Source organism: Sus scrofa, unplaced genomic scaffold (assembly GCF_000003025.6).
Source record: "Sus scrofa isolate TJ Tabasco breed Duroc unplaced genomic scaffold, Sscrofa11.1 Contig794, whole genome shotgun sequence".
NCBI classification, from domain to species: Eukaryota; Metazoa; Chordata; class Mammalia; order Artiodactyla; family Suidae; genus Sus; species Sus scrofa.
Genome location: NW_018085313.1, coordinates 67,357 through 79,636, shown reverse-complemented (window position 1 = coordinate 79,636; position 12,280 = coordinate 67,357). Strand labels below are relative to the sequence as shown.

At 37.2% G+C, this 12,280-nt stretch overlaps 1 pseudogene; it reads left to right on the top strand.

Annotated features, from left to right (window-relative positions):
* The first annotated feature begins 11,070 nt into the window (after positions 1 to 11,070).
* On the top strand, positions 11,071 to 12,072 carry LOC110259091 (annotated as a pseudogene).
* Positions 12,073 to 12,280: the final 208 nt, after the last annotated feature.

Sequence of the window (12,280 nt, the reverse complement as noted above, 5' to 3'; positions counted from 1 at the left end):
CCCCAAATATTTTCTTAGATTTCCTGACTTCTCAATCATAGCCTATGCAGTTGCATAGAAAACTCTGGATGTGAAGAAATTGTCATCCCTTTTGTCAGTTAAAAACATAAACGTACATCTTACTCATTCTGTCTTTGTGGATCTGGGACAAATTGCAAGTTTCCCCGGTGACTCTGATGGAAGGAACAAGGCGGAAATTCCAACCAGCAAAGGCAAATGCCTGACTCTTTCTTAACTAGGGACATCACAAAATTTCATTTCATAAATATGTCTCGCCATTTAGACTGTAGACAGCAAATGCCTGTGCTGTGGGTTGGTGTCAGAGGGTGTGGGAATGAGAGAAACCTGCTGGTGGATGGCCCACAGTGTGGGCTGACTGCACAAAGGCTGATGCCTGCTCTTAGTCATGTGATATTCTTAGACCCGCAGGGTGAATTAAAAAGACGTCCTGTGGTAAGTACTTTTTAAAACCTCACAAACTTCAGAGACAGTTGAAAAACTGAGATATCTGAGATAGTGAAGATCTGTGAATGCTTCTAAATATTTAAACAGTCAAAGAAGGATACTCTGTCTAGAAGTAAATATTAAATACTATAGAAGTAAATGTATAGGTCTCATTAGAAGTGAGAAAGCAAGCAAATGTTAAATTCTCTTCTTCCTCGCTCTCACTTAGAATAATTTCACATCAGGTAAAATCAGATTTTTTTCATTACACTTTCTATTGTTTTCTGGATTTGCTCTCTGTTGACCTTTTGTTGGTTGACCTGAGATCCATGTACTAGAGGCCAGCTTTATGTACATACCAAGAATGTTTAATTTTAATCATTGCCTACAGAAAGAGCGTGAGATATTCAAAGCAGGTGTCAGGGGTCTGCAGAAAGGAGCATCCCAGGCAGTACAATTTGGCATGAACATTCTCTGTCTCCCATCTGATAATATTTTCTTGACCTAAAGTTTCTGATTTATCATGTCCACATGAAGGAAGGATGATGAAGCCCTTCCCATCTTTCTTGCTGAGTCGTTTTGTGTTAAACGTGCCAACATTGTAGAGGCAATGATGAATTCAAAATAAGAAATTAAAGTGTACTTTATCACCCTCAAAAACCCTTGCCCTTTAGAAGTCTCATGTTAATGAACTCATAGGACTCTGCATACAATATTGTCTGCTATTGCCATTATATAAAAATAACCTGTATTAAGAATCAGTCACCACCTGAATATGCACTGTTTTGTTAATCTAAAGATATAGGCGTTTCATGCCCAATGATAAACTGTTTTATAGATTCCTGCTCAGTGTAATGAAAGGTCAAGTGGTCATTGAACATTGACAAGATTCTGCAGGTTTAAATCTTGAGATGGAGTTTTAATGATAGCTGGATATCTGAAAGAAATACATCGAGAAGGAGAAAGGATAAAGTTAGTAGCTCATGGCTTTGCTTCATGTGTCACCTTACCCAGCCCAAGATCCAAGACATGCACATTCTCTGCAGCTCTGCTTTGGAAATAATCCAGCAGAATTGATTCATTCGGAGTCAGCTCCACATAATTAGGACTGTTCTTAACTGACTCAGTCCCTTCTTAATCTCTTTTTTCATAATGAAATGTTTATTTCCTATCAGCCAAAGGAAAACATAAGATAATGATTAGATATTTTACCTGAAACACTTAGTACAGTGCCCAGAATACAATAAAAACTCAATAAATATTAATCTTCATTATGCTAAAATTATCATTTCCAAAATGCTTGAATAGTAGATATAATTTATGTAAATTGGTCATTAAATATTGCATAGATGATATCCCATTGCTTCCCACCATTTATTCATAGTTATTTCAGCGTCACTTAGTATTTTAACGAAGTGATGCCTTAACATAAGCTAGCAGAAACTGTTTTATCACTTGATGGGAATAACAGGTACAGGATAATGGAGGCATTTCCAATTACCCAAAGATAAGAGATATGTCTATTTCCTGGGAAATAATTAATTTAGAATAACTTACAGCAGTTTTCTGACTGGGTCACTGGTAAACTGAGTAAATTTTTATAGTCTTCAAAGAAGGAGAAAATAACTGATTAAAATAATGTCCAGAACTGAATAATGCTTTGAGTGTTAGCTATTCATTTTTACACTTTAATCCATCTTATAGAACCCTCTTAAGAAATCATTTATATCACATACCTTTAATCATAATTTTTGAGGGAAAAAAGTAGATGATATTAGCTTCTGAGTAGCCACTCCCTGATTTTGTCTGCATGCTCTCCTTATAACCTCCCCACATTCAGAGGATGTAAATTTCCCCAGTCCTCACTTCTAAGACTATGCACTGAGAAGCTTTTGTTGTCATCAGGACCTTGTCTGATTCCAGGAAGATTGTGTCTCCGAGGGAGCATTATGTCCTTCCCAGCAATGCCCTCAGATACACACACACACACACACACACACACACACACTCACACACACTCACACACAAGCATGCAGGTCTGTGCTGATTATATGACATATATTTTAACCTTTCTCATCTGAAAAAAAGGAATATGAATATGTTTTACTTCATTCCTTCCCCCTGTTCTGAATCCTTATCATGCCTTTCTTTCCCAGGAGACATATTTTCTTCTCACTAGAATGTCAGAAGTAGTTTGATTCTGTCTCTCAGGAATTGCAGTGGACTTGTCTGTTCTATTTTTTTGTTAATTATGAACATTTAGGAAGCAAAATGAATATATATAAAAGGTAATGTAAAAACAAAAGTAAAAATAAATATAGAATATAATGAGTAACCTATATCATAGATAACTGCTATCATAGATAACTGCTGTCATAGACTGTGTGCACAATGTGATATTAGTTCAAGTGACATGTACAGGTGGAGCCAAATATTTGACACTGTTGGCTATTAATATGAAATGCTCAGATTTAAAATTTTTGTTTGAATTAAAAATTCATCATCAAAAATAAATATGAAAATGACAAGTAACTTTCATATATTATATAGAAGCAGTTAGTACTTATTCTGATTTTTTTTTTTTTTTTTTACCTTTTTAGGGCTGCACCCACGGTATATGGAGGTTTCCAGGCTAGGGATCTAATTGGAGCTACAGCTGCTGGCCTACACCACAGCCACAAAAAAACACACGATCTAAGCTGGGTCTGTGACCTACACCACAGCTCATAGCAACGCCGGATCCTTAACCCACTGAGCAAGGCCAGGGATGGAACCCTCAACCTCATGGTTCCTAGTTGGATTCCTTTCCACTGCACCATGACGGGAACTCCTATTCTGGTTATTTTAAAAGATTCAAATTAACAAATCATAATAATTTTCTAGTTACACATGAGTGTGACAAAGAGCACATTTGTTTCTATTAAAAGTAATAAAGAAAGCCTAAGAGTCAAAGATATATGCTAGGATGATGAAAAACTGTAAGGTACAGAATTTTTTTTTTTTTTTTTTTTTTTGGTCTTTTTGCCATTTCTTGGGCCACTCTTGTGGCATATGGAGGTTCCCAGGTTCAGGGTCTAATCGGAGCTGTAGCCACCGCCTATGCCAGAGCCACAGCAACGCAGGATCCAAGCTGGTCTGCGACCTACACCACAGCTCATGGCAACGCGGATCGTTAACCCACTGAGCAAGGGCAGGGATCGAACCCGCAACCTCATGGTTCTTAGATGGATTCGTTTCTGCTGTACCACGATGGGAACTCCCTGAATATTTATTTTTTTAAATGAAATAAAAAGTGGGTAAAGTATTGAATACTATTACTGACATGATATAATGGCAAAGGAGAAAGACCAGGGAAGAGGAAGTTGTCATTCGGATAGAAAATCCTCTTATTGCAGCCCCATTAAATGAATTATGCACAGGAGGAGAACAAGATGGCAGAGTAGGAGGATAGGGGACTCCTTTCCTCAATGAACACATCAAAAATACATCTACGTGTGAACAATTTTCACTGAAAATAACTGGAGTCTGGGAAAAGATTCTGCACAATGAAGGCTATAAGAAATATCCATATGGAAGAGAACCATCAGGTCAGGACCTGTGCCTCTGGGGAGGGGACTCTGAGGAAAAGAGAGATTTCATGGGCAGAGATCCTCTCCAGGGAGTGAATGGTTCCAGCCATAAATTAGGCACCCCAGCCCTGGGGTCCTACACAGGGAAGACAAGCCCCCTTGGCTGGTTGGAGGGCCAGTGGGACTACCAGAAGGGCTGTGGGAGGCCCGGACTTCACTTCTGAGGAGCACATGCACACTTACTTGCTCCTGAAGCATGAGGAGAGGAAGGATTGAAAACTGCTTGAGTAACTGGCCAGTACCACAAGCCTGTCCTCCAAGCTCATGTCCCAATCTGAGCCTAGGGAATGCTCCAGCCCTGCTTGTTATAAGATGCAGCTCCACATTTACGTTTTCTTTTTTTTTAATAATGATTTTTATTTTTTCCATTATAGCTGGTTTACAGTGTTCTGTCAATTTTCTACTGTACAGCAAAGTAACCAAGTCACACAAATACATATATATATATATATATATACACACACATTCTTTTTCTCACATTATGCTCCATCATGCTCCATCGCAAGTGACTAGATATAGTTCCAGTGCTATACAGCAGGATCTCATTGCTTATCCATCCCAAATATTGCATGTATTAACCCTAGATTCCTAGTCCATCCCACTCCTTCCCCCTCCACCTTGGCAACCACAAGTCTGTTCTCCAAGTCCAGGATGTTATTTTCTGTGGAAAGTTTCGTTTGTGCCATATATCAGATTCCAGATATAAGTGATATCATATGGTATTTGTCTTTTCTCTTTCTGACTTACTTCACTCAGGATGAGAGTCTCTAGTTCCATCCATGTTGCTGCAAATGGCATTATTTCGTTCTTTTTATGGCTGAGTAGTATTCCATTGTGTATATATACACATCTTCCTATTCCAATCATCTGTCAATGGACATTTAGGTTGTTTCCATGTCTTGCCTATTGTGAATAGTGCTGCAATGAACATACGGGTGCATGTGTCTTTTTTAAGGAAAGTTTTGTCCGTATATATGCCCAAGAGTGGGACTTCTGGGTCATATGGTAGTTCAGTGTACATTTACATTTTCTATACGCTCTCTCCTCTGTCTGGGACCCTTGTAAGATGAACATTGGTACCCTTAATGTTGTCCCAAAGATTCCTTAAATTGTTTTCATTTTTTTAAATTTGTTTTTCTTTTTGCTATTCTCATTTGATGATTTCCATTAATCTATCTTTCAGATCACTTATACATTCTTCTGTTATCACTTAGTCTGCTGTTCATTCCTTCTCATTTTTTTTTCATTTTAGTTATTCTTCAGTTTTGACTGGTTCTTTTTTTTTCTTTTTTCTGGCTGACCCATGGCATGCAGAAGTTCCTGGGCCAGGGATCAAGCCTGAGCCACACCAGGGTCAACCCCAAATCCTTAACCACTAGGTCACCAGAGAACTCCTGACTGGTACTTTTTAAAAATTTTTAGTTCCTTGTTAAACTTCTCACTGTTTTCATCTATTCTTTTCCTTAATTCAGTTAACATTCTTAATACTGGTACTTTCAATTCTTTATCTAATAGATTGTTTATTTCAGTCTCATTAGTTGTTTTTTCAGGGGTTTTCTCTTGTTCTTTCAGTTGATACAGGTTTCTCTGTATTCTCGTTTTGCTTACTTCCCTCTGTCTCTATGAAACTAGGTGAACGGTTACCCTCAGCAGTCTTGAACAGGTGCATGTATTTGGGAGCATCCCTATACAGTTTGTGGGTGTCCAGTGGCTTTGATGGAACAACTGGACTTGATGTGAGCAAAGTCAGATCTTCAGTATGTGCTGGTAACTATCACCTTGGTAGGAGGTGGGCTAGAGATGAAGGGATTGGGTCCAGAGTTAGGTGTAAACCAGGACTTACCCTCTGCCCAGTGGCCATCACCACCGTATAGGGGGCCTGGGTGGGACCCAAGTTGCTGGAGCAGAAACCCTGAGGGTTGGTCAAGCTGGCTCTATTTCCATTTTGTGTGTGCTCTTCTTCCCAGCACTGGCCCCCTCAGCCCCAAAGGGGAGCAGTGCTTGAGCCGGAGAGGCTGGTGTGTTTATTGGCAATGGTCTGTGAATTTGGTGTGGTCTTTTAGCCTCCAGAGATCTGTTTCTGATGTGCTGTCTGTGTAAGTGCCAGTAATGGCTGCCCCCTCCCTGCTCAGATGCCACTTGGGTTTTGAGCTGTCATAGCATCTCCTGCTGAGATTTTTCCTTGGTCATGGCAGCGCTTCCTCCAGTGTGGAGCTATGAGTGTTTGTCTAGCTCAGAGTGGGCATACAGGGCAGTCTCATGAAACCAGTCAGGTAGTCACATGGTTTCAGTTGGCCGTTTGCGCACTGCTTTGGGAAGAAGCAAGAAACTGTTCTAACTAGGACAACTCCTTGAAGGGCATTAATTGCTACTTTGGGATTTGCTCTCCCAGTGGCCCCATTCAAGGAAGGCAAATTGCAGTATTCTTTTGATTCCATAAAGGCACCATTTGCTCTAGGAAAAGAGGTTCATCCCTTGACACACGAGATCTTTTTGGTAGACTCACAACTCTCTCTTGTGTAGCAGTGATGATCATAGTAATTTTCAGCCTCTGCTTTCCTATTCTGATGTCGCAAATTAGAATGTATGATCTGGGAAGTCATTTATTTTGGTGATTTGAAAGAGATGAAAACCAGCAATCAGATGGTTCCACACATAAAGAAGCATAGATCAGGTGGACAAATAAGGTAATGTGGACAGACACAGGAAGGACAGAAGTGAAGGGAGTTGTTTGAATGTTACTTAAATGCTAGGTAAGAGTATTAAGGGACTAAAGTAGGAAAAAAAATAAGCTGACCAGTGATATGGGGATGGGGAAGAGAAACTCATGTCTACCACATGATATTTCTTCCAAGATGTCTTACTTTAAAAAAAGAGAAGAGATATTTCATTCCATAACCTGTGAAAGCAACCATTGATGAGATCTTTATTTCCCACTCCTCTGATAAGAAGAAATTTAACCATGAAGTTCCTACCCTTTCTCTACTTACATTTGGTAGTTTTATTTTTTTTTGTGTCTTATCTCATATCCCTTTTTCACTTCTGTAAGAATGCTGAAGGATGGCTAATGCAACAAGTAAATATATCATATAGCTGCTTCTTTGTTTTAATTACTGTTTCATGCAGCTGTATAAGGAAGAAGAAAATTATATCTGCATTAGAAGAAGCAACACCTGTGTTTCTTTTTGTATTTCTCATGATATACTAGCTCCTATTCTAGGGAAATTTTTTAGAATCTTGGAACTTTCCCATCATCCCTCAAATGTCAGTGACCTTGAATTGAAATAATCTTTGTAATTTACTAACTGACCATTCCTATTTTTGATTCGCCATAGTGAACTTCTTCATCATCCATCATGCTCAACCATACCTTCTTTGGGGAGGTCTGAACTTTAACCTTGGGCGGGAAGTGCCTCTTTCCAAGTTTGTCCTTTCTTGGATACTGTCTCTTGGTCCAAGATATCATTTAGAGTTCTAATTACATTTTTATAGTTACTCTCCTTCCATAGCATAATAATTCTATTTTTATGTGATATTTATTTTTCCATTATAATTGATTTATAATTTTTTACATTAATCTTCTGTTTAATTACAAAAAATTTCTTATAAGTAATCTACTGTCTGATCATCTTGCATGGTTTCTGAGCTGTAGAAAGTAGTCTAGATTAGTAATAATTAGTTAATGATTAACAGTTTTAAGGCCCAAATCAGTCTTACAGTCTTGTAGTTAAATTGTTCCTAACTTTCCTGTTGAAACTCAACCAATTACCTACTGCTAACAACTTTTTCAAGAGTTGCACTTATAAATGTGAACAACTAAAAGACTCTCAAAGAGGTAAGCACAAATGGCTCTGCTATGATTTCTTTCTTTTTTTGGTTATAGCTTGTTAGAAAGTGTGAGGGGAAAAAATTGTCTATGAAAGGAGGGAAGCAGAAGTGATGTGGCAACACTGAATGAGGCAAAGCATTTACAGAGAGAAGGAGGGATATTTATTTATTAAACATTTCTTTTTTTTTTTTTTTTTTTTTTTTTTTTTTTTTGGTCTTTTTAGGGCTGTACCCACAGCATATGGAAGTTCCTAGGCTAAGAGTCAAATCAGAGCTGCAGCTGCTGGCCTGTGCCACTGCCACAGCAATGCAGGATCCCAGCCACGTCTATGGCCTATATCACAGCTCACGGCAATGCTGGAGCCTTACCCACTGAATGAGACCAGGGATTGAACCTGCATCTTCATGGATACTACTTGGGTTTGTTACCTGCTAAGCCAAGATGGGAACTCCAAGGAGGTATATTTAAATGGTAGTTGTTATGCCTTGTTACAATAGCTACATAACAAAAGGTAGTGTTAATCCTTCCTATGGAAGACTGAAAACCCACAAGAGAAAAAAGAATCACTTACGAGTTATAACTATTTATGAAATGCACTTTTTTTTAACAAAAATGGGTTATGGGATGGAAATCCTGTGAAACTGGATTGTTACGATCATTATACAACTACAGATGTGATAAATTCATTTGAGTAATAAAAAATTAAATTAAAAATAGATAAGTAAATATAAAAAAAAAGAAATGTAAGATTCTCTATGCAAAATATAGTTTGCTCCGATGATAAGCCATAGTAAACTGAGCTGTTTGCATTTTACAGGTTCTACATTTTTATCAGGAGGCTCACCAACTTTGTGCTTAGCCCTGAGCAGAAGGTCTTGTAAATGAGCCTTCAGAAGAGAGGTGCATGCTCAGATTGTGCACATAGGGCAGCTGCGTAACGTAGACTTGGTTGTTACTGATTCTCCTTGTAAAAAGAGTTTTAAATAACTGATGGGAAGTGGATATAATATATTAGGATCCTCAGGATCTTTACCACAATCTGAAGAATTAGGCCCTGAGTCTTCTGTTGGCTGCGGAATTTTTTAAAAAATAAAAATGCAATGAAATAATACCTCACTAATAGAAGGTCTGTTGAATGCCTAAAAAGGCAAAATATATTAGATGATAAAGTCATTTAATGGTTTCCATAAATATTCAGAATTCTCTAAGTTGGAGAATAAAACTATATGTAGACATTAATAGTTATGATTAGAATTTAAACATGGTTTCAGTTATTGTCCTAAATAAAAAGAAATAATGTAGAAACCTTCTTGAGGTCCTATGTTCCAGTTTCTCAGCCCTGTGATATACGTATATACACTTTCAACTTTAAACACTAGTAGTCAGTTTACTCAATTTCTCATCCTGCCTTGCTTCTTTGCTCTCTCAATGAAGCTATATCTTCTTTTTGCTAAAAATTTCTCTTTTCAAATCAGTTATATTCACATGTCTTTTTAGGCATTTAATCACTATCTCCTTGCCTATTTTCACAGATCTATTCATGTGAATTAAGACCTTCGGCTTTGTTTGCATCATGAATAATAAGTTGATGTGCATGTGTCCCTGTGCCTTTTTTTTTTTTGGTATCTCTATTTAGTTTTCAGTTTAGAAATAAACTGTGAGTGCAAGTAAACAAATAGGAAGAACAAGTTTTTCTATAAGAAAATTTAATTGAAGCTCAATATTTTTCACCCCATATAAACACCTTGAAATAATAAGTAGATTTGATATTGTTCATTGTAATTTATATATAAGATTATTGGGATTACAGTTATTCTGTTTTCTATAATCACATAAATGGAAATTGTGTAAAAATGATGAAAAGAAAACTAAAGCTATTTGTTAAAAAAAGATTATTTGTTTCGTGGAAATTTTCTTCTTTAGGTCTGCTAGGAAATTTTTAAGTTACTGTTTACCCAGATGTCACCCTTGGATGAATGAGAAGAACTCAATAGTTAAGAAGTTATTTTTCTTTTTTTCAATTTTTTTATTGCTATTTCCCCAATACAATTTTTTTTCTCTATAGGACAAATATCTGGAGGAAATATAAAAATTAAAAAAATTATATTTACTTTTTGTAACTTTTTTTTAAATTGTTATTTCCCCCAACACACTTTTTTTCCCCACTGTACAGCATGGGAACTCAGTCACACATATATGGAAAAAAATTTATGTATAATTTTTGCAACTTTATATTCTGGTTAAATATCACATTTACAGAAAAGTTTTGAAAAAGTGGTATAAAGAACTATTAACCTTTTAATCAGATTAAGCAGTAGTTTATATTATTATATACTATTAACCTTTTAATCAGATTAAGCAATAGTTTATATTCTGCCTGAAAAAGATTTATTCTATTACCCATCCTCTCTCTCATTTCCCTATCTCTCTCTCTCTCTATCTATCCATCCATCTATCTATCATCTATGTGTCTATTATCTATCTATCATCTATCTTCATTTTGAATTCTTCATTGACTTTGATGTTTTTGAAGAGTGTAGGCCGACTATTTATCCACCTCATCTCAGTGTAAGCTTGTCTCATGCTTCTTCATTATTAAAATCAGGCTGTGCATTTTTGGCAGTGATATGACTGAAGTGATTTTATATTGTGTTCAACACACTGTATCAATAGTCACATGATGTTGGTTTGTTTCAACATTGGTGACATTAACATTGATTACTGGGCTGTGGTGATGTCCATCAGGTTTTCTGTTGTAAAATCTACCACTTTTCACTTTGTAATTAACAAATAATTTGGTGGAGGATATTTTAGACAATGGAAATTACTCATTATGTCTTCCTTCACTAGTTTTTAGCATTCATTTGTGTTTTTCTAACTCTTCTCTTACTTCTCTATTTATCATTTAGGATCTTGGTGATAGAAATAGCTTTATCTTCCCTACTATTTATTTAGTCTTTTTAAATTTATTGGTATTAGTTTGTGGATTCTTTTTTTTTTTCATTTATTACCATCACAGTTTCACTTAGTGGCCAAATTGTCTTAGAATTGAACAGTGGTAGGCCTTTCAAACTGGATTGTGTTTCTTTTTCATGTTTTCCTGTGGTTTGTAGACTATTTCCTTACTTTTTGGGGTGTGTATGTGATTCTCTTCTCAGGTAATAAGAAATGAATGATGATGGAAAAAATCAATGCAACTTTGGAAGGCTACTTTGTTCTACTGGGTTTTTCTAATTGGCCTCATCTGGAAGTAATACTCTTTGTGGTTATCTTGATGTTCTACTTGATGACATTGATAGGCAACCTGTTCATCATCATCTTGTCATACGTAGATGCCCATCTACACACACCCATGTATTTCTTCCTCTCAAACCTCTCTTTTCTGGATCTCTGCTATACCACCAGCTCCATCCCTCAGTTGCTGATCAACCTCTGGGGCCCAGAAAAAAACATTTCTTACAATGGTTGCATGATTCAACTTTATTTTGTCCTTGCACTGGGATCCACAGAATGTGTGCTACTGGTGGTGATGTCCTATGACCGTTATGCAGCTGTATGTAGACCCTTGCATTACACTGTCCTCATGCACCCTCGTTTCTGCCATCTGTTGGCTGTGGCTTCTTGGGTAAGTGGCTTTACCAACTCAGCACTTCATTCCTTCCTTACCTTTTGGGTACCCCTGTGTGGACATCGTCAGGTGGATCATTTCTTCTGTGAAGTTCCAGCACTGCTTAGACTGTCATGCATTGATACTCATGCTAATGAGCTGACCCTCATGATCACAAGCTCCATTTTTGTTCTCATACCGCTCATCCTCATTCTCAGCTCTATGGTGCCATTGCCTGGCTGTGCTGAGGATGCAGTCAACAACTGGACTTCAGAAAGTCTTTGGGACATGTGGATCTCATCTTATGGTTGTATCCCTGTTTTTCATTCCAGCCATGTGCATATATCTCCTGCCATCATCTGGAAGTTCTCAAGACCAAGGAAAGTTCATTGCCCTTTTTTATACTGTTGTCACACCTAGCCTCAACCCTTTAATCTACACCTTGAGAAACAAAGATGTAAGAGGGGCAGTAAAAAGATTAATGGGGTGAGGTGAGCCTGTGTATCTGTGACATTAATAGAATAATGGAGCATCTCTTCACCAGTGAGTGGTTCATCCTTCCATCTATTCATCAACCACTCCCATTTCCTCACTCTCTTAGTATTTATTGAGAATATACTGTCACAGGTCATGGAGTTTGTGGTAGTGGATATGAATTAAATGCAATCTGCCTAAATACTAATCACTCTCTAGTGGAGAAAATAGCCATGTAAAATCAAGATAAAATGTCAATGTTAATTTTTTCAGTGCACAAACCTAATCAAAATATCT